Below are 23,076 nucleotides of genomic sequence, written 5' to 3' on the forward strand. Positions count from 1 at the left end.
TGGTATAGCTGAAATGTTCATTAGGGACAAATCACGACGGACCTCATGGGAGGAAAAATTTGGTTTTAGGACCTCACCCACCAATTCAACTGCAGAGCGTTCAGGAAGATAATGACCATGTACTAATAAGAAAAAGACGCTGACAAACCCAATCCAAAGAAGGGAGGCAAGTACTGTTAATAAGAGCCACATATAGTTTCTTGGAAAAATGAAATTGTTAATTATGAGCCAATTTATCACCTTACGTGCTCTTGACAGTCTTGTTGCAGAAGAGGCAGATGAGTCTGTAAAAGAGTTGTTGACATCAGCAAAATAACCAGAAGCAGTTCATGCAAAAACTGGAGCAGTGTTTGGATGAGGGGAACTTGGTGGTTTATAGTAAATGATTCCATTTGTTTGAGTTGAATTTGAGAACAATTGCTCATTGCTGTGGATGTTTCATGTCGCAGAAGAAGTTAGTGGTACTAATGAAAGATCATCTTCCACCCTCCCCAGGCTCAGGGAAGTGTCAGCATTCCTGCTCAAAACTTGTAGAGGAACATCCTGGTCTATAAAAAGAGGGAGTCAGGAACTACCCAGGAGTCCTCTAAGCCTGCTGTGCAGGATCAGCTATATGGTGTAACTTGACATTGTCGATGGAGACAAAACGGTCTTCTTTAGAACCAGGCAGCGGTGGTAGAATAACAGTTCTTACTGTTAATACTGTGTATTCCCAGGACTGGACCTGGTGCACGATAAGAAGGACCAAACTCCTTTTTCACAGCAATCTTTTCATGCAATAGATCCCCAACTTTTGGATCGAGCCAGTAGATGTTATTGGTGCATCCCTCATTTCCAAGGAGGTGGCCCTGGCAGATGTGTTGTTTTACTGAACTGTTGTAAGTCCTGAAAGACTGAGGCATGTTCATTTATGTCAAAAGGTGTATCTGCTGCCTCCACGCAGGGACCATCAAGATCTGGAACATACCTTTGTGTTCCAAACAGGACTTTATTTGGGGTACACCCTCCCAGGGATCTTCAGGCAGATTAGTAAGTACTCTCTGGGCTCCATACAGGTGATTAAGCCAAGTGCAACTAATACTCTTGCTGTAAAGGATTGATTTAAGTCTCAGTTTGTATGCTCTACAACACTATTTCCCTTGGGATGCTATAGAAACTAATAGTACACTTGGACCCCCCACAAAGCCATGGTGTCCCTGAATGCCCTTGAGATGAAAACAGGGCCCTTGTCCAGATGGAAAGCCACCATTGAATATGTGCTGATAAAGACTTGCAAATCTTTAATAACAGTTTGAATGTCAGCTGAGCGTTGTGGCCATACCCATAGAAATCTGGATCATGAGTTGACAGCTACTAAGAAGTATTTGTATGCACTATCAGGTGTCAAGGGACCACAATGGTCCATATACACACATTGTAGAGGTTTGCTGGAAGTGGGGTGCCTGCGGCGGGTGTTTGATGGTGGACCCTTTTATTTGCTGGCTGATGTTACAGCAAGGGAAATACTGTTTGGTCTGTTTGTATAGATCTGGCCACCAGTAACATGATTGTAATAAAGAAATAGTAGCCACCACCCAGCATGGGAAGAAGCAACTTCCTCATGTACTGATTTAATCAACTCAGGTCTTTGATCTTAGTTGGGGATCACACGATGACCCACCCCTGGTATTGTTACTGAGGCAATATTTAGGCTAGATATGCAGTAGGAATATTTAGCTAGATATCCCTTTGGAATGGGCTTGCTTTCAGCTGAAGCTTTCACATCAACCAATGTTTCATCAGCCAACGTCATCTGCAAACAAGGTATTGCAGCAACAGAAGCCGTAGCTACTGCTGATTTGGCCACTTTATCAGCCAAGGTATTGGCTGTAATGTGTATTCCAGCACGTTAATGCCCCAATGTATGAACTACATGGACATTGGGTAGTATTTATTTTAGATCTGCTACTTTCCCCCACAGTAGTCTTTGTTTGATGGTGTTGTTTTTTGAATCTCTGAACCCATTCTGGTACCAGTAATGCAGGTATTCATTGAAGACTGGACACAATAATACGCATTACATACTATTAATGTAAATTGCCCTTGATCCGTGTGTTCCAGTGCCATGAACAGAGCCTTGAGCTCTGCTAATTCTGCAGTGCAGACCCCTAAGGTCTGCAAGTAGGTATGTTGTGGATGAAATTCACCATCCTTCATGTAGCCACTCACAACCGCGCAGAAGGCGGAGTATTGATGTTTAGTGCCTAATGCTGGTTAGGCTGAACTATCAGTGTAAATGATTGTATGATATTGTTCAATAGGCAAAGTGTTTGCTAGAACTGGTATTCTAGTTCATATTGGAGAAATTCTTGAGTTTGTAATTGAGGGTCAAAAAAATAGTCAACATCAGTGACGGTCAGAGACGTCCATTGAACACAACGTGGATGTAGTGCCTTGGCGTTAGGAACTCTGGCTTTTGTGACAGCCTTGAGGGCTGGGGTTGGAGATACAACAAGCAGGCGTGAGGTTTCTCTTTAATGACAGCCATCTTCACAACAGTCAGAATTTTTTCTGTGGGAGCTAAATGTTCTACAGCTATGGAATACAGATGTGATTTGTATGCTATAGGGATGGTGTCACCCTCATTGAATGTTACATTGGTGAAACCAATGGCACCAGAAATTACTGTGATGACCAAATGTGTTTTGTTGTCCCTTGTGTGTAAGTATTTAGCTGCAAGCATGTCTTGTTGCGATGATCAAAGAACGTATGTGTGTTAGACTTTCCAATATTTACTTGAAAAGTCTGGACATATCAGATCATATAATGGGTAAATACATTGTGCATACTCTGGGATGTAAGTTCTGCCAAAGTTTTAAAAGCCCAACAATGACAGGAGCATTTTGATGGTGTTCGGTGGTTGCAATTGTGCGCACTTTTCTAGAACCTGGGGCGCTAGGCCCTTGCCTTCGTCTGATAATGGCTATTTTACTTTTTTTTTTTAAATTAAATTTGTAGCCTAATTCGGCAAAGCCCACAACAATGTGGCTCATCCATCTTATATGTTGAACAAGATCATCATCCGTAAGGTAGATATAATCTAAGTAGCACAATGACTCAGAGTCAATATTGTATAAAATTGAAGTAACACAAGCTGAAAACATTCCTAGACTGTTTTTATACCCCTGTGGGAGCCTGCAAAACCTTTTTTGTGAGCCTAGAGTGCTAAAGCGTGTTAAATCCCTACTTTTAGGCACTATATTTTGGGACAAAACAGTTGGAAATATCTACGGTTGATTTATATGTTTTGCGCACTATATTGTTAATAAGTGCAGTACTGTGTGCATTTTAAATGGCAAATGTACATATATGACTATTTAAATGTCTGTAGTCTATGACTATTCTATATGAATGGTCCGGTTTAGCTACAGAGAACAACCGGCTGTTCATTGGTGAGAAACAGGGTTCAATTACGCCCTGGTACTTTAACTGCGTGAGGATTTCTCTCACGGGTGCTTTAGCTTCATGTTTGATTGGACAGTGGGTTTGAGGTTGTGGTTGGGACCTAATTGGTATTATATGGTAGGGGGAATCTTTATTCCACCATACAGGGTTATGATACAGCTCAGGTGTCTGTGCCAATGCCCAATCAATAACGCAAGCCTCCATGAGCTTTACTGGAACTAGTGGCAAGAAAGATGGTTCAATGACCTCTTCCCCACATGGGGGATTATGGACAAAATCTGGTGGCAAATCTTTTTATGCCAATAAAATATGATGAATGGTAGTTACATAATCCCAAAAGATAGCATCAATTGTGTGCTCTTTGACTCCTTGTTGTATTTTCAGTTTACACACCCTATTGGGTGTGGAGATGCGCATGCCTACAGTCTCTACTTGAAAAAAGTTGGTAGTTGCTTTCACCTTCAGCTGCTCTTGAAGATTCTGCCACGCTGTCTACCAGGCCCAGTGCCCACTTCCTGTTCTTCAGTGAAGCTCTCATCCACAGTGACATTTCATACAGAAATCACTGCCACCTTCTTTTTGAATTGATGTTTTTGTTGGGGAAATTCTCTTCTTTCTTAACAAGAACTTCTGATGAGTGTTTTGACTCCTTTCTCGGTTTCACATACTCAGTTCACTGCTGTGACTGCCCACCTCTGTCACTGCGTTTATCCAGTGAGTCCTGAAAGGAACAAGCTTGGCGTGTATCATTATATTGATATCTGTCAGGAGTTTTTATATTCTCTATTTTTAAGATTATAGCTGTTTTGTGGGGTCTCCAAATGTGGAAATTCTCCCCTTTCTTTTTTAGGTGTTTGTTTTAGTTTATCCCAGTGTTTTATAGAACCTTCAGGTGCTTGCTTGGTAGAATCCTTGTTGGATTTACCCTGTAATTGTGGTTTACAAGGTCTGGCTCCCAGACTATCCTGACCAATACTAGAGTAGGTCTCTGCGATAATTTGTGGCACCTCGCTTTCTTGATCCTGTTCAGGAACGTCCAGAAGCCGCATGTGCACTGCTAGTGCTACTGCTTCCCCTTTAAGATTACTTAATATTATAGTAGAAACAGTAGCAAAATTGCCCATCAATTGCATCCCCAAATCTAGGGCCGGGGCAGCCACGTATTCATCTTGAATTTGTTTTAACACTTCTGGTTGATTGGCAAGAGTTTGTGTACCATGTGCAGTAGAAGAGGACGTGGCAAATACTGTGCCCAAGGTATTGCAGTTATATACTATGGGAACCATCCAAAATGGCAAACACGTAGTGAGAATTCTGTGTTTCTCTTGAGGTCCCGTATGGGGAAATACTGCCTCCAGGGCATTTGTTTAGCTAACCAAAACGGGAATTGTTCCAGTTCGGCAGGTACCTTACCCACCTGAATGCACAGTTGCAGGGTTAATACCTAGTGTGACTGCATGCAGTTGTGCTGGAGCAGCTCATACTGGATTAGTATTTAATGTGTGCATTACAAACTGTACTAAGAGTCTATATATTGCTGTAAGCTCAATGTATAAGCCGCGAACCTCAGCTACCGTCAAGGCGCCTGCATCAGGATTCGGTGCGTATGTAGACAATAAGGGCCATCATTACTCAGAGGATCTAACCTAACATGAAGTATTCTGTGAGGTGGGTGCCATCTTGCCAGTTAAGGTGGTCTTGAAAGGATAGAAGTATTGCTAAGTATGTGTATGCTCTGTATTGTGCAGGTACATTAGTAGGTGTATACGGATGAAATGTATTAGTGTTCCCATCAACTGCTGGAAAATTTACCCAAGAATAAAATGTTTCTGTTCTATGGGCTGGATAACAGGACCCCCCTGGGCTGCAAGGCCATTAGCTACTAAATGAGCAGTGAGGGGAGGTGGCATGCTTACTGCAAGTACCACCCATTTTGGGTTCGCCATGGTAAATATACCTGATCAGAGATAAGGAAACCAAATGGGGATTGATCCTTCTAAGGTTTATGCTTGAACAACCTACAGCATTGAATAGGTACTACCTATCTAGGTCAAGAGGAATCCTCAATACCATGGACATCTTCATATATAGTATTGAGGTGCCTTTAGCTCATAGTGAGACAGAGATACTCAGGAAGATCTGAAAATCAGTGCCTGACAAAACGTTGGCAGCACCATGTCGAGTTGCTCTCATTGTACCAATGAGGCTACAGGATTTGGGTGGCAGCATCACCTGAATTGTGGGGAACTGAGGTCGATCCCACACCAACTGTCAGCCTAATTCATTTCTGGCCAGTCAGCAACGCCTCACCTATGCCCAAGAGCAGGGGTGATCTGCAGCAACCGAGTGCATGACATTGTGACTTCTCAGGGGAATCGTGGGGAATTAGATCTCATCCTTTTCTCTCAGTTACATTTGGCTCACAGATGCAAAGACAAAAGAAGCAGGAAATGGTTCAATAAGGTTTATTGAATAAGCTGTGCCCTAGATAAAATAACTTGAGGTGCAAAAATTAGGATGATGAAATATACTAGAAGCAGAATGGTGACAAGAAAAGTGAAACACAAGAAAAGTCCCACCATACTGTCACTATACAAAATATGTGATTCCTATCTACACCACTAATGTTCTATGTTAGAGCACAATAAGATATGCCCTGATCTGATCTGCTTTTCAGGACCCCCAGGGAAGATATCATCCCATACCCAAGTATGACAGAAGTGAAGAAGCCTGTCATCTATTTAGAAACCCTCCCTTAATAGGCCAGTGAACCGGCAGTCTTAGCGAATAGCTGTAGCGAAGTAAGACAGTATGTGGTAGTAGTCATTTGGCTGGAACCTCCTTCTAATGTGCAGGGGCAGAAAGATGTTTTTATGAAAAAACAGCTAGAGCTCTGAGAAAAGTGTACCCATGTAAAAATACTTATGTTTCTGTGAAATGTTAGAAATGTGGTATAGCACTTTGTGCCAGCAACTCTATCATGTAGCAGCCTTGAATAAAGCACATAGTGAAAGAATGTTGTGCTAAGAAACGTTCCTAAAAGAATAAAATGAAATCAAATAAAACGTTAGTAGGCTAAAGGACACAGACAGCAGGCTAAAAAAGCATGCCCAGAAATATCAATAAAATGGCTTCACTACAATGGATCCCCGTACCAAATAGACTATTAATTTCACAGCATTCAATTGTCAGGACAGTGGATCTAGAAATACTCTCCAGCAAGCTATCTAATCACCCCTGCAGTGTTTCCACCGGACACATTATAAGGTTGCACACCGCCAATGTGACCATGGCAGTCCAATCACTACATCTCAGCAGGCAGAAACGCAGAGTATAAAGGGAGCAACTCTTATATGTCCTGAGTCGCCATGGAGCATATCACACACATCCTGCTGGTACTGCTGCTCATCGATGGAGCACAAAAGCCACACTGCCATAAATAAATCTCTATAAAATGCAAAAAATATTAAACATGTAAAGCATGTCATAATGTTGTGAAAAATGTTACGAAATTGTAAAGTACAAATGAAATAATATTCTAAACGATATAGAATTATTTAATATATTGTATTGCTACATACACTACGTGCATGCGGCAGCACTACGTGCAAGGTAAACAGTGGTGCAGAGTGTGGACCATTGGCCTCTGCTTTCATTGGCCTTCGCTTCCATTTTGGTTCACGACTCCATTTTGTCGAGTCTGGTTCGGTGCGTAAGGCACTGTTCTGTGTTTTTCCACAAGCTTCGGCAAGCTGAAGGGTGGGGTGTTTTTCTGCTCAACTTCGCTCCATCTGCCTGGTACGAAGGGCGCTATTTACATTCCACGAGCTATCAGTTAGAACAACAGGGGGATGCGCCTGTACACAAGGAGGAATGCAAGCTTCACCTTGGAGTCCTCTCCTGGGAACTTGGCCCGTTCTGAGGAGACGTCTCGAAGGGTGAACAAGGTATCGCCGATTGCACAATTTGTAAAGGAGGGGGTCTTTTTCTAGAAAAGACTCCTGGGCGTTAGTAAATACTATAAAAGTTGGGGGCCTGGATGGGCTGGTTTAGGAACTCTCTTCTGGGTTGGACGCAACGCCAGGAGGACTGATTGTCCCGAACAGAGGCTCCCTGTGCTAGCTGATTTGGGTTCCCCAGCTTTGTGTACGGCGGAGGGATGCAGACGCTCTTTTCGGTGAAGCTTTTCAATTTATTAAGTGTATTGTGTGTGCGCGCGTAATGTGTACTTATTCTTGCAGTCATTTTCATGCTATTGAGCATTGAAGTATATTGTGTGTGCGCGCGTAATATGCACTTATTCTTGCAGTCATTTTCATGCTATTGAGCATTGAGGTATATTGTGTGTGCTTGTATTATATGCACTTACTCTTGCAATTATTCACAGAGTGCTTATATCTTTATCATTATTCTCACGTTATTCTCCTGATGTATATATATATATATTAGTGTGGTTTAGTTTTGCTAGCTGAGAACTTGCCCCTTAAATAAACTTGATTATTCTACTTACGAAGGTGTTTGAGAGTGATTGCTTTACATTGTGCCTTAAAATATCCTGAAGTGCATAGTTTTGATATTCTGAAGAGTAAAGCAGCACATATATACTAAAAGAAATCTGTTAAAATGATGTTGAAAATAGGCATATGAAGCAATTTAAGGAATGTTAAAAAATGTTAAACAATAGAAAAAAAACGGGAAAATGTACAGCGTACAATACTGTTTAAATATGATTTACATTATTTATTAATATAAATGAATTAAGACTTGTTTTATTTATCTATATATTAATTTTATTTTTGAGGAAATCTATGTATGTTTAAAAATGTAAAAATATATGTTAAATAAACTTTAAAAAATAAATAAAATTGAAAAATGTCTTTAAAAAATAAATAAAATTGAAAAATGTGTTACATGTGTTTATTCTATGAAAATGTGTACTTGATAATACAATTTGTTGCAAATATACAACTAGCTAGTTTTTTAATTATCTTTCTCAACACCAACAGTACTAATTAAATGCCAAAAACTACTCCTTCTACATAGAAATACAATTTAAAACACATATTTCACACTAAAATATTTAAATTAAATAATCACCCTCCAACGCCATTTTGAAGACAGTATGGACACTAAAGGGTAACATTTACTATTTCCACTCCAACATGAACCATTTTGAATAGAGTGTTGCACACCAAGGGCATGATTAAGAGTTTGGCAATCCGTGCACTGCTGTGGCGGCGACAGTCTGACCACCATCGGCTTGGTGGTCAGACCAATGTATTACGATGCCGTATAGGAAAGAGCGGTGCAGTCCTGCCTGCACTGCCAGGCAATGCAGACCTCTGCAATGGCGAGGCAGGCCAAACAGGCCAACAAAGCTAGTGTTTCTGCTGCACACATTATGATGTTGTTCACCACCAAAGTGACGGTGGCGGTCCAACCACCACATCCCAGCAGGCAGAAATGGAGAGTATAAAGGAAACAACTCATCTGCAGGCAGCCTTACACGTCCTGTGCGGCCAAGGAGCCCATCACACACATCCTGCCGGTGCTCATTGATGGAGCACAAAATCCACGCCACAGTGGATGCAACTGACCGTAAGTACACACACCTACTTGTCTCATTAAGCCCAACAACAGATTGTCGCGCCCTCATCCACATATGATGGCGTCTGGCTACAGGCACCAAGTACACATGTCATTGTGAACACAGTCTGAATCATTCACAAAGAAGGACACATTTACAGCCACAAAAAGCCCCCCTTGGGCAGGTCACACACACTGTACTGCAACCAAAAGCTCACGTCTGCCCATCTCCGGCAGAGTGCCAGTGAAATGTACACAATATTGTATCACATAACACCAACAACATCACATCTACAAATACAACAGACACCTTCACATTCCTCACATGCCATGGATTGCCTTTACATTCAACACACATACGTATGGATGTGTTATAGAACACAAACACCACTACCATTAAACAGCCCTGCAATGAGCCCACACATTACCCACATGGCAATACAATGGAATGACAATGGGATGCACAATAGACAGAGAGACATATATACAAAGCTCACTATGCAAACAATACCTGCACAATAGGGGTGGGGTCATCAGGAGCACTCAGGGAAAGATGTTGCCCTGGAACACATTACACATGCCCCTAAAACAACATTTGCACAGGAACTGGCCCTTCAGGAATCTCAGGGTCAAACAATAGTAGCGCCTATCTGCACAATGTGGAAGTACAAGTCAAGAAAGCATATACAACAGCATGGCCCAGACATCTAGATGAAGTATCTGCAAAGTACACGCACCAAAATGGACATGCGCACACTCAAATGAAAAGGAAGCTAGCACAATTGAACACCTTCCATGTCTGCACAAAGAAAACTCAAGCTCCCACACATGAGATAAATCTACAATCCATGTCAGGGGGATAAGCCTAACACCATACATGCTGACACTGGCCAACACAAAATGATATAACTACCATACCAAACAGAACACAATGCAATGACACCCCAATTGCATTAACACCCACATATCTATACAGTCAATATTTACCTCTGTCTTGGGTGACACCGGCGCTGCCCACAAAGTCAGTTATTGCAAACAACAATAAATGGATCACACAACTGTAGGCAGACAACGCAAGTTACTCAGGAACAACATACAAATAGAAAAGGAACTGCAGGACAAATATGTACCCAAAATAACAACTGTTTGGGTTTAGTAACAAGCAAATTGAAAATGTCCAAGGCCACTGGCCAGTATGGTAGTCTTTCAGTGCACAGTACTGTGCCCACACTTTACTCCTGATACTGCCACGGAACCACCACAGGAAGAGGCATCAAGTGGGCAGGCAGGCACCTCAGGGATCATCCTTTGGGGGGAAGGTCAGATTTGGGATGGGTGGGTTTGAGAGGGGGTGGACGTATTCTTAGGGGGAGTGGGCTTCTTCTTGGGGGCTGGAGGGATATGGGTACTTGCAGGGGGGCAGGTGTGACAGGGAGGATTTGACGGTGTAAGGGATGGGTTGGGATGTGGGCTGGGGCCTCTTGGGTTAGGGACAGGGGTGGAGGGAAGAGGGGAAAGGGCAAGTTAAAAAAACAAAACTTTCCTTAGGAACACGGAGACGGTCATCATAATGGGTTGGGGATTCGGAGGTTGAGGGAGTGGTTTTCTGGTTTGTTGGTGTTGATGTCTTGGGTATGTACATAAATATGCTTATGTTTGGGTTTTTGTCTGTTGCATGTGTGAGAGTGGGCATTTGCATGTCTTGGTGGCTGGGAAGGGCAGGTGCTGGATGATGTGGGTGTGGGAGTGGTACATGTGTGTGCGTGTCTGTTGGAGCAGTGTCTGCAGGTATGCTTGTAGTGGTGGATTTCTGTGTGTCTGTTGGGGTGGTGTCTGCGGGCTTGGGGGAGTGGTGGATGCCTGTATGTCTCTTAGGGTGGTGTCAGGGTGTGTCCTTGACTGTTGTGGTGGTGTCTGTGGGTATGCTTGATGTGGTGTGTGGGCCGGTGAGGGTGGTAGGGGTGTCTGGGGAAGTGGTGGCTGATATTGTGTGTGTATGTTGAGTGTTTGTGTGCCGGTGTGTTTTGTGGTGTTTGCGTTTATGTGTGCTGCTTTTGTGTGTTGAGGTGGGTGCGTGCGGATCTGTCTGTATGCTTGGGATAGGTAGGGGAATCAGGGATTTCAAATGGGAAGAGGGAGGTCGAGGGGGATGGAAGGTGGGGGGTGACTTGCTGCCATCAGTGAGTAGGCCAGAGCCTGAAAAGATCTCTATAGACCAGACATGTCATTATGAATGCCTTCCATGAAAGCACTGATCTGTTGAAGTTGGCAGGCCATTCCCTGGATGGCATTGACAATGGCAGACTGACCCACAGAGATACTCCTCAGGAGGTCAATAGCCTCCTCACTCAGGGAAGCAGAGGGAACAGGTGCTAGTGCGGAGATGCTTGTGGCAAAGGAGATGCCCACCCTCTTGGGTGAGCAGGCAAGGCCAACTGGATGTGGAGCACCAGGGAGGGTGGCAGACAAAAATGGTACTGTAGTATGTCTCAATGGGTCCGCCACCACTACGGAGTGGCCGCTGGAGGAAGAATCCGATGATGATGTAGATCCAGCCTCTTCTGTGGAACTCCCTTCACCCTCCGGGCCATTGGGTCACTCTTTGTCGGTGATGGCCAGATGCTTCCTCATTTGCTTGTGCCCTATCTCCTTCATTTGCCTGGGCTGATGCTGCAAATACAAAGAGAAATCGTGTCACCAAATGTCCCTGATCACACCTGAACAACAGCTGTGATTAGCAAACATTACCATTAAGTCAAGTAAGCCCCAGCAACAAACTCCACCTAAGTAGCCCCTACATGTACCATACCGTATACATGCATGCCATCTGAACTCTCAATAGTTGTCAATAGGAAAATCTGGATCTCAAACAACTACAATTGCATGGCTGAAGTTGTGTAATCACAGTAATCACTGAACGAGTTGGAGATAACATCACTTCAATGCTTCTCCTCATAGAGCATACATCACTTACCAGTTGTCATACAATAGTAGGCAAATGCCAACTCCATTCCCACAGATCCCACACTGTCAGGCAGACATTTATTCGTCACATACACAATAAGGGTAGTTCAAATGCTATATTTCCGCCAATAGGGCCTTAAAGGTACAAGAATATTTAAAAATAAATAATTAAAACAATACAAATGCAACATTACAAATTATTGATACTGATCCTAGCTTAAAATACACTGCAAAAGCATAAAAAAGCAGAGAAAAACCATCAACTGGTTATGGCAGGGAAAGAAAGTGCCATTTCTACAGAGCAACTACATTGAGTCCCGAAACTTGGCTACTGGTATAGCAAATGTTAGACTACAATCAGACCTTAAAAGAGCAACAAGGTGACTACAGGTGCCCAAACGTCTGCAATTGGGAGCCAGACAGATTTTACGAAGGCGCGCATAAGCTGGGCAAGCATAAAATACATGGCCTACACTCTCCATTATAGAGTGGTAGATATGGCATGTCTCAGCAACCCAACCAATCCACTTGGATGTAAACACACACAAGGGAAGAGTGCCCATTCTGAACTGGAAATATAGTTTCCTATTGCATGCTGGCCTGGTTTGTGGTGGGTACCTAAGGTACTTACACCTTATACCAGGTTCGGTTATCCCTTATTAGTGAAATGTAGGCAGTGTCTAGAAGCCAGGCTCTCTAGGGGTAGCTGTAGCTGAGCAGCCAAGGCTTATCTAGGAGACATGCAAAGCTCATGCAATACCACTGTAGTCACACATTACTCACACACATGAAAGACAATGCTCAGTGTTACAAAAATAAAGGTACTTTATTTTAGTGACACAAATGCCAAAAATACCACAGAGACTATGCTCCCTTAGGAGTTAAGTAATACACAAATTATATACACAAAGGAGTGCTGGGATCCAGAGCTACACGGTGCATGAAGAACTTTGTGGAAGGATGCACAGGGTACTGTCTTGCAGGGGAGGCAAGCTCTTACCTCCACCTAAGTTGGCCAGTAGGACGTCAGAACAGTCGGGACCACTTCAGTCCACCACCCATGATGCAGGATCCACACAACTTGTCAGGAGAGGGGACCCACGCAGCTGGTCGTCGTTGCAGAGAGGTGCTTGCTGAAGCAGGGGAGTGACTCCTTCACTCCAAGGGAGATTCCTTCGTTCTTCTGGTGCAGGCTGAAGACAGGCTGTCATCTAAGGATGCACAACCGGGAAACAGTTGCAGTTGCTGGCAGGAGCTGAAGATACAATGTAGCAGAAGTCATCTCTGCTTCTTTGTTGCAGTTTGTTGAGTTCCTGGAGGGTCCAGATGCAGTTTCTTTGGTAAGAAAGTGAAGTAAAGGATGCAGAGAATTCCTGCTGGAGTTTTGCAATCCGAATCTGAAGAACCACCCAAAAGAGAGACCCTATATAGCTCTGAAAGGGGGACTGGTCAGCTAAACAGGTAAGCACCTATCAGGGGAGGGCTCTGACTTCACCTGCTGGCACTGGCCACTCAGATGCTCCCAAAGTTCCCTGCCAACTTGGATTCCAAGATGGCAAAACCCAGGAACCCTCTGGAGGAGCTCTGAGGACCAGCCCTGGGGTGGTGATGGACAGGGGGAGTGGTCACTTCCCTTTTCTTTGCCCAGTTTCACACCAGAGCAGGGACTGGGTGTCCCTGAACCAGTGTAGACTGGATTATGCAAGGAGGGCACCAAATGTGCCCTTCAGAGCATTTCCAGTGGCCTGGGGAGACTTCCCCTCCCAAGCCTGGAATACCTATTTCCAAAGGGAGAGGGTATAACACCCTCTCTCAAAGGAAATCCTGTGTTCTGCCTTCCTGGCCTTGAGCTGCTCAAGCAACAGGAGGGCAGAAACCTGTCTGAGAGGTGGCAGCAGTTGGGGCTGCCTGGAAAACCTCAGAAGACTGGAATGGCAATACTGGGTGTTCTCTAAGGAGCGTGAATACAACCAATGCTTGCAAAAGCATTGGGGTATGATTGCAACATGTTTGATACGAAACATGCCTATGTTCGGAGTTACCATTATGTAGCTGGAAATAGGTAGTGACCTATGTCCAGTACACGTGTAAAATTGCGTACTTCACGCTCAAGAAGTCCAGGAAAATAGTCCTGGAGGTCAATGGGGTACTTCTGCTAGTGCAGGGGTGCCCTCATACACAGGTACTCTGCACCCTGCCCTCAGGGCTGGAGGGCCTGCTATAGGGGTGACTTATAAGTGACCTGGTGCAGTGTAAATGGCAGTGAAAGGGTGCATGCACCTTTTCATACAGACTGCAAAGGCAGTCCTGTAGAAGCCTTTGCTTGGGCTCCCTATGGGTGGAAAAAGATATGCTGCAGCCCATAGGGATCCTCTGGAACCCCAATGCCCTGGGTACCTAGGTACCATATACCAGGGACTTATAAGGGGGCACCAGTATGCCAATTTGGGCTGAAATACTGGAATACCGGTATGTAACAATAATAATTTAAGGGAGAAAGCATAACTACTGGGGACCTGATTAGTAGAATCCCAGTAGAAACAGTCAAACATACTGATGAACAGGCCAAACGTGGGGGTAACCAAGCTAGAAGGAGGCTACTTTCCTACACATATCCATAGAAACAGTCACCTGGTCCCAGTAAAGCTCTTGCTTCATCTCAGGTTTGAAATCCAATAAATCACTAAGCGATGAAAGGGACTCAGGGGGTTATTACAACTTTGGAGGAGGTGTTAATCCGTCCCAAAAGTGACGGTAAAGTGACGGATATACCAACAGCCGTATTACAAGTCCATTATATCCTATGGAACTCATAATACGGCTGGTGGTATATCCGTCACTTTACCGTCACTTTTGGGACGGATTAACACCTCCTCCAAAGTTGTAATAACCCCCTCAGTCTTTCTAAAATCCCTAGCTGCGACAGCTACCCAATAAACCGACTTCAAGGCACATGCAGATGGGAATCTAGTAGTTACAGGATGCTCCCACAGGTCTGTCAGCCCTAACCACCATAACGGCTCTCTGATATTCACAAGCCACGAGATCTTATGAGAACGATCACTGGCCATAACATCAAGCAAATCTTTCGCACAATGCGCCAGTTCTGGAGTAATCCACAATCTACACCAATATAAAAGAGGCTGTAACCTAGCTTTATCAGCGAAGCTTCTGTAACCCATGTCCTGACGAAGTGGATACAAAGTGATACCAGGGGGGAGAAAAGCTACATTTCATAAAAATGTATTCTCAACATTAGTAAGCAACTCAATCTAGAAAATCCCCATAACTCAGCCCCATACAAAACAGACCCTAGAGCCTTGGCTTCATATATAGGAAGTGCAGGTGTTATAGGTTTAGTGAATGAGGTACAATTGTCTTTGTATAATTCCCAAGATAGTTGTTTGCACAGCTCTGATGACATGAGGTTTCCAGAGTATGCATTGACCAAAACCCCCAAATAAGTAAAAGAGTCCACCAGCTCCAGAGGTTTCCCCAAAACTATATTCTTTCTAAGAGACTTGCCGGAACGAAACGGCTTCAATTTATTTTCAGTAGTATTGATCCCCAAACCCGAGCGTGACAGAATTCCTCAAAACAATGTAAGAGCTTCTGTAACCCGTTTAGGGTCTCTGAGATCAACAATGTGTCATCAGCAAATAATAAAATTGGGGTTTTGTTATGTGTCAATACCAGGGCATCAGCTTCCACCTGAGATAAGGAAGAGGCAATATCATCAATATACAAAGAAAAAAGAGTAAGAGCCAAAACACAACCATGATGTACGCCTCTATGAACAGTGGTCTTGTCTGTCATCTCATCCTGCCCTCCCCACCTAATACAAACAAAATTGCTCACACGAAGGCGTATCAACAAGGACAAAAGATTTTAGGGCAGTTTTATTTCGGCCAGGAACTGCCATAATTTAGATCATGGGATCAAGTTGAAGGCGGATCTAAGGTTGACGAATGTAACATAAAGATTGCCTTTACCAATGGTGACAATACGCCAATTGATCATTAAAAAATGTAAAACCTGATCAATAGCTGACACTTTGGTCTGGAAGCCTGCTTGGAGAGGGCTAAGAATGTCCCTCTAATGCATCCACTCCTGTATCTTAGAAAGGACACAACAGCAGAAAACTTTCTGAACACAATCTATTAGGTTTTTGGCCTATAATTGTTAGATTGTGATCTGTCACCTTTTTTATGAACAGGTAATACAGTGACGCCTTTGCAAGATTCCGAGATCGGGACCCCACCAGCAATAGCATTAACTATAGACAAAATATAACATGGCCACGACTCCATGTCAGACAAGAAGACTTTAGCCAGTACGGCATCCAGACCAGCTACTCAGCCCTTCGCGGTAATCAATAGAGTCTCAAACACATCTTGAAGGTCAAATATAGGAGAAGAAGAAAATTAAAGTAAAATTGTATTTTTGCCATCACCACAGGTTCAAATGGTGGTCCAGAATATACATTACTAAAATGCTCTACCCACACCAAAGGAGCAACAAAGTTATCAGGTTTCGGTGGGGTCTTAGTGTCATTACGAGATATCAGCTGCCAAAACAAAGTAAAATCTCTGGCTGAGCAGGCATCATTTAGGGCGTTCCATCTATGGCCCGCCCACTTCTTCTAAGCTTGAGTAATTGCCATTTTGTAAGCTTTCCTAGCAAGAGGAATCTGAGTTAGAGCCCTAGCTTTAATACCTTTAAATGATGCTGCGCTCTGCAACAATTATTATTAAACCCGGAGGAAGTTTTAGGGGTACCCGTTCTTTACTTGTGTTCGGATACCCTGCTTTGCGTTCAAAGAAGAATGCATGATTAAAAAATAAACTGAATGATCAGCATTAGCTCTATCCCTTCCATAACATCACTAAGTTAGCAACAAATGATACTAAAATATCCGGTTGATCAGCCACGTGACTCCACTTTAAGTGGTGTTTATTAGAAGACAGTTCAATTGCCCTCATAGTTAGTAATGGAGTAGAATCTGAGTGAACAGTTGGAAAAATGCCCACATAGACATTAAAAGAGGATTATGGTCGCTTTCTATCCTTTCGAGTACTCTCATATCTATTAATGAGGGCCATAACCTAAAATCAACTAAAAAATAGTCAATGCTGCTAGAATGAAGAGGTTTATTGAAAGTATAGGCTGCAGCATGATCAGACTCGGTACGGCCATTAGCAGCCCTAAGCCCGAACTGAAGGGCCACCTGTGTCCATTTATGGATAGCTGGTATATCCAGTTGAGGTACTGCCCAAAAGTTATCCTTGCTTTGTGTTACATGAGCATGTTCATCATCTAGGGACTCAAATGTGGTGTTGAGATCACCTGCGGATATAATAGGTGCATCACCAAGATGTTGATCAAGATGACGAACATCTTGGGTGCATAAAACAGTCAGGTAAAAAACCTTACCCATTACACATGTGCAGTGCACTTTGTTAAATGATGCCACATCAATGGCCTGGAAATGCACATTGTGGCTTAAACATCTAGTCATACACATTGTGTCCCTCATTGCTACTGCAGCTGTACATACCAAATGATATGCAATGACTGCTGAGGTTATGTGTGAGCCAACAATCAATGGTGAAACACTCCTGTCTGTGGCACCACATGAAATGTACCCCCATTGCAAATGTCCTATTCCAAGCACAGGTTGGCATGCACATATAGGTAAGGGAATACAGGAATCATCCCCCGTACACTGGTAGACCATGCATGATACAGCTGTGTACACATGTTGTCAAAAGAGCAAGAGCCACATGCTAACATGTAGATATAAGGAATGTTGGCCACAGTGATGGTACACAAATCATGTTCATAGACATTCCCCAATTACTAAAGGTAGGTATTGATCTGTAGCTGTCACGTGTGTGATGACCATCTTCACATTACAGACAGTTGTGAGCCACCAGCACCCATCACACGCTGAAGACAAGTAGCCTATAGGTGCCAGATGTCAGTATACTCATTTAATCAGGCACATGGCTGACAACAGTGATCTATCACTTCCTTTACTTTGACCTGTAACACTGAGGAGTAGTGGTCTGTTGCATATAATTTACAACCAATACTTGATTGATCAATGTACAGTCATATGTTGTTCCTGGAGATCAAATTGTTTGTGGATTGTACATAGATGTGTGCTAAGTCACATGCTGTGCTGCATGCTCCACAACATTAACCTGCAGAGGAATATCTTGTACTTCCCAGAGGAGGGGGAGCCTGCAGTGCCACCAGGTCAGACTCTTGAAATGCCAAGCCACTTTTCATGAGTATAGGTATGTCATTTGATGTAATGACTGTGACTGTATGATGAACTGTAGTTATGAGAATGTGTGGAGTTGAGTATTTTAGAAACAGCTGGGAGCTGATATCCTACAATATTCAGCCAACAGCTTCTTGATAAGATAGATTGTGGCACTTCCCCACCTGCATGATGTTGCTTTGTTTGTGTCAGTTTCCTTGCAATGTACTTTGTTTTCCATTTGCTTGCTATGTGACTTGTTTCATAGGTATGGTTTCAAGCCTATACTCCTAGTTTTGTTCTTTGTACAGGTTCCTTCACCATGGCATCTTCATGTGGGCATTTCAGAGTTGTGACATTAGCAGGTATCTGATGCTGTTCTGACATACAAAGTGGGAATGGACTGTTCCAGGTAATGTAGGTTGCAGTTTTGGGACAGTTGGCACAGTGTTTGGGTAGAGGTACAGAAGTGCACATTGTACTTGTTTTGTGTCTTGTGGTGGGCATGATGCATCATTTGTGTCATCATGTGGTCCGAAAATATGAAGTCTTAGCTTTTGATAAAGTCATTTTTCCTTTACATTGGTTAAACACACTTTTTGTATGACCTGTATTGTAGTGAATCCTACTTCGTTCTTAATGGGATAACAGGAGTTAGCTTAGCCTTTGGCTTGCAGACTCGTGCCCCCGTCACATAGTGACTTTTAACCTACTTAGCTTGCTCTGTCTTAGCCCATTTAATTATTTATTTCTTCTAAGATAGCTGTCTTGTTTATAGTTAGGCCACTTGTTATGAGTTACATTATCAGTGTCACCGCGCTAAGGCGTCAAGATCAAGCAACAAAGACAAACAAACAGTAGGTGTTCGCAGGGATTTTCTCTCTCTATACTTTCAAGGGATTGTTTATATTAATTGCCGTCCCAAGCATGTCTGTTATCTATTGTTTGGGAACACACCTACGTCAGGGGTCCTTGTAGAACTGTATAAATACATCGCACTTTAGACAGATAATCAGAGGGATTCCGACCAGAGGGCATCGCCACCATCACTGATATCAATGCTGCAGTCGTCTTGACGCTGACCCAGTCTTCGTGTCCCTGCGGAGTCTGAGACAGAGACCTCATTCCAAGGAAACAAGGGTTGGGGGCTCCTCTCGTGGAAATGGCATTGGCAGATTAGGTTTAGCAAACCCAGCTCTCCTTTAGGTAGGAGGTTAGGCCTTTCACATTAGGGTATTAGGGCATATTACATCTGGTATGTCTTTTCTATGCATTGCAAGATGATGGGGGTCTTTATAATAATGACTCTCGTCTTCACAATTCTGTTCCTTGCATTATTCATTATCCTAATCATTGCAGCACCTTGCAACTTACCGCAAATTGCAGTTATGTTAAATAAAAACTATTGAAACTTTACTGCATCGTCGTCATTGCCTGTGTTTGTATGAGACATGATATATCTGTGAGAAAGGGGTAATCTCCGTTTAACCACAACACTCCCTGAGATGTCTTACTCTCGAGTTCATGCGTGAAGGCTGCCACAAATCACCTTTTACTATTGTGTTTCTGGTGAGGTGCTGCTAGTGAGCCGGTAAGGTTGGGACAACAGTTGCGACTTGTTGTAGGAAAGGCATAGTTGCCTACAAGCAAAAGTACTGTCATCCTTTAACCAGCAGTCTTGCTCAGAGCAAGAGTCCAAACTATGACAGTATCTAGCTGTAGCTGTATTTCATTATTGCAGGCCACCGTGCCTGTGCCACAACACTGACATATGTTTGTGACATACAACCAGATGCATGGGAATTGGATTATGATTGGCCTGTGATTAGAGACTGCTGTACTGCCATCTATTTTTATCTTGGATTATGTGATGCTGGATAACATTGGTGTGACAAGGCTCAAGCTGATGACATCAACCACGTCTATGTTTACCTATTCTACAGGACAATGCCAGGCAAATCTCTTCCTTTCAAGGTCTGGAGGTCTGTACCTATAAATACAATCATTTACTCTGTATGAGTCAAACATTTATGATTTCTAATGGTTCAGACATATTGGCCGCCTATATGCTGAACACTAATACCATTTTTAATTTGACCAGACAATTGTATGTACGAGTGGGATGGCTGTGATCCTGAGCTGGACACTGTGTACATGCAACATATCCCATCTTGAACAAGTACCTTGGATCATCATTGTATGGGTCACATGTGATCTACATGGCCAAATATGAAATCCAAATCAGCAGACAATGAGTCAGTGATTGATGATTTTATTGTGAAGATATAACTAACAGAAGTTATACATGACATGAATCAACAAAAAAAAGAAATGTGAAGGGGTCAGTCATGGAAAATGAATACATTGGAATGGATACCACACCATTGGAAACCCACAGTCCACAGTACCCCTTCCACTGGAAATGGAAGTTGGCTCAGGATCAGTCCACAGAGTGAATGTGTAACACTAAAAGGAGGAACTTAAGGAAGAAGGTTATTGCTGGCAGTGGTGGGTGGGTGTCTTACCATCTGCACCTCCTAGAATCTTTGCTGGATGTCCCCGCTTTTGGATGGGGGATCAGCTGCTACAGAAGCAGGGGTGTCTGTGGCTCATTGTTCCTCTTCATTGTTCATTGTTCATTGGTCCTTTGGCAGTGCTTCCCTTCCTGTGGCTGGCGCTGATGTTGATGGGCTTGCTCTTGATGAGCCAAAGGAAGGGGAAGGTTGGTTTTGAAAAGCCCTGCTCAGGGATGTGTGTATGTCCCTCAGCATCCCTGTTAGGGAGACACGCTGAAAATGTGGGCCTAAATCTGTTTACGCCTGTCCCTATGCATGTCCTTCTGTAGATGCTTGATTTCCTAGAGTTCAGTCAACACCTGGCCCATCACTCCTTGGGACTCCAGATAGACACCCAAGACTTGACTTCTCCCGGCCACCAGCAGCCCCAGTGGCGTCACTTTGCTGGGTCAGCATAATCCAATGCACCTGATGGTATGACACAAACATATGTCAGTGTTTTGGGACAGGCACTTTGACCTACAATGATGAAACACATCTTCAGCTCTATACCGGCCATACAAAAAGAGTGTTTAGACAATGTGAATGGGAACTGATTTGGTTGTGGTTTAGGACTACATATATTCTGACCACATGATGACACACATGATGCATCAGGCTCACCACAGGACATAAAAACAAAGTCCAATGGGCACTTGTGAACTTCCATCCAGACACTGTGCAAGCTGTCTTGGCACAGGTCTCCTACCCAAACTCTGTGACCTGTCACCTGGAACAATCCATGACCACTTAATTTGTCATAATAGCATCACATACCTGTCAATGTCACAACTCTGAAATGCCCACATGAAGATGGCATGTTGACGGTACCTGTACAAAAGACAGAACAAGGAGTATGAAAATTAGTTACTTACCTGTAACTGCAGTTCTCCAGTATTGGTATCTTTCATAGATTCACATGCTTGAATCATCCCCGTCGTCGAGGTGGGAGCCTCACGGTAAATTTAAATATATAAAAAGCAGTAAGTCAGTAAAAATAAAACCAGTAGGCCCAAGTAGGCCTCATAAGGTATTTTACAGTCTATCCACTTTGTTTTGTGAAAAGACCCAAACTTGAGTATCAACCAATCAGGATTCAGCCCCTCCCAAACACTCCCAACAGAGGCTGAATTCCCTCAGATTTTCTATTAGGAGTGTGAAGTTTAATATCTGTATAATAGGGGAGCCTCTGAGGGGAGGAGGGTGGGTCGCATGTGAATCTATGAAAGATACCAATACTGGAGAACTGCAGTTACAGGTAAGTAACTAATTTTCTTCTCCAGCATTGGATCTTTCATAGATTCACATGCTTGAATCCGAGTAACGAGCAGTAATGTTTTCTTACTTACTGAATTACATTGACTGTAATTCCATCGTAATTCTATACGTGATGTGATTCACATTAGTTCAGTTTTAAATATGCACTTACATATAATTATATTTATATTCACAAACATACGAATATAAAAGCAATAAAATGTGTGTGGCAAGAAATCCTGACACAGTCTATGCTATTATTATGGAGAATACGACACGTTAAACAGTAGAAGAAAATGAACCATTAATGACCATACCTCGAGTGTGGTGGTGGGATGTGTAAGAGGCTCACCTTAACGAAATAGATGCCTCAGCACTGCTTGTCCCACTGCTGTATCGACCTGGTTTGTCTCCTCTAAACAGTAATGTCTTGTAAATGTGTGTTGGCTGGACCATGTTGCTGCTCTACAGATGCTATGTAGTGGTACACCTGCAAAGAGTGCCGCTGAAGTGGCTACCGATCTTGTAGAGTGGGCTCTCACCTTGGTGTGGAGCGGCTTTCCTGCTTTTGAATGGCAGAATTGAATCGCCAGGCCAATCCATCTTGCTAAAGTTTGTTTGGACACCGCGTGTCCCTTCTTTGTTCCGCCGAACGCTACAAATAATTGATCCGACTGGCGGATGGTGTGAGTTTTCTGTAGATAAAACTTTAAACATCTTTTAATATCGAGAGAATGTAATGTTCTTTCCGCCACTGTTTGCGGATTTGGAAAAAAGGTTTTTAAGATGACTGGTTCATTTAAATGAAATGTTGAGGGAACTTTCGGAATGAATTTAGGATTTGTCCGCAGGATGACACCTGAGTTTGTAAACTGGAGGAACGGCTGTTTGATGGTGAAAGCCTGAATGTCACTGACTCTCTTTGCCGAAGTAAGAGCTAACAGTAACGCTGTTTTCCATGCCAGGAATTTTAGGTCAGCCTTGTGGATCGGCTCAAAAGGA

The sequence above is a fragment of the Pleurodeles waltl genome, chromosome 8, assembly GCF_031143425.1.
Source record: "Pleurodeles waltl isolate 20211129_DDA chromosome 8, aPleWal1.hap1.20221129, whole genome shotgun sequence".
Classification (NCBI taxonomy): Eukaryota; Metazoa; Chordata; class Amphibia; order Caudata; family Salamandridae; genus Pleurodeles; species Pleurodeles waltl.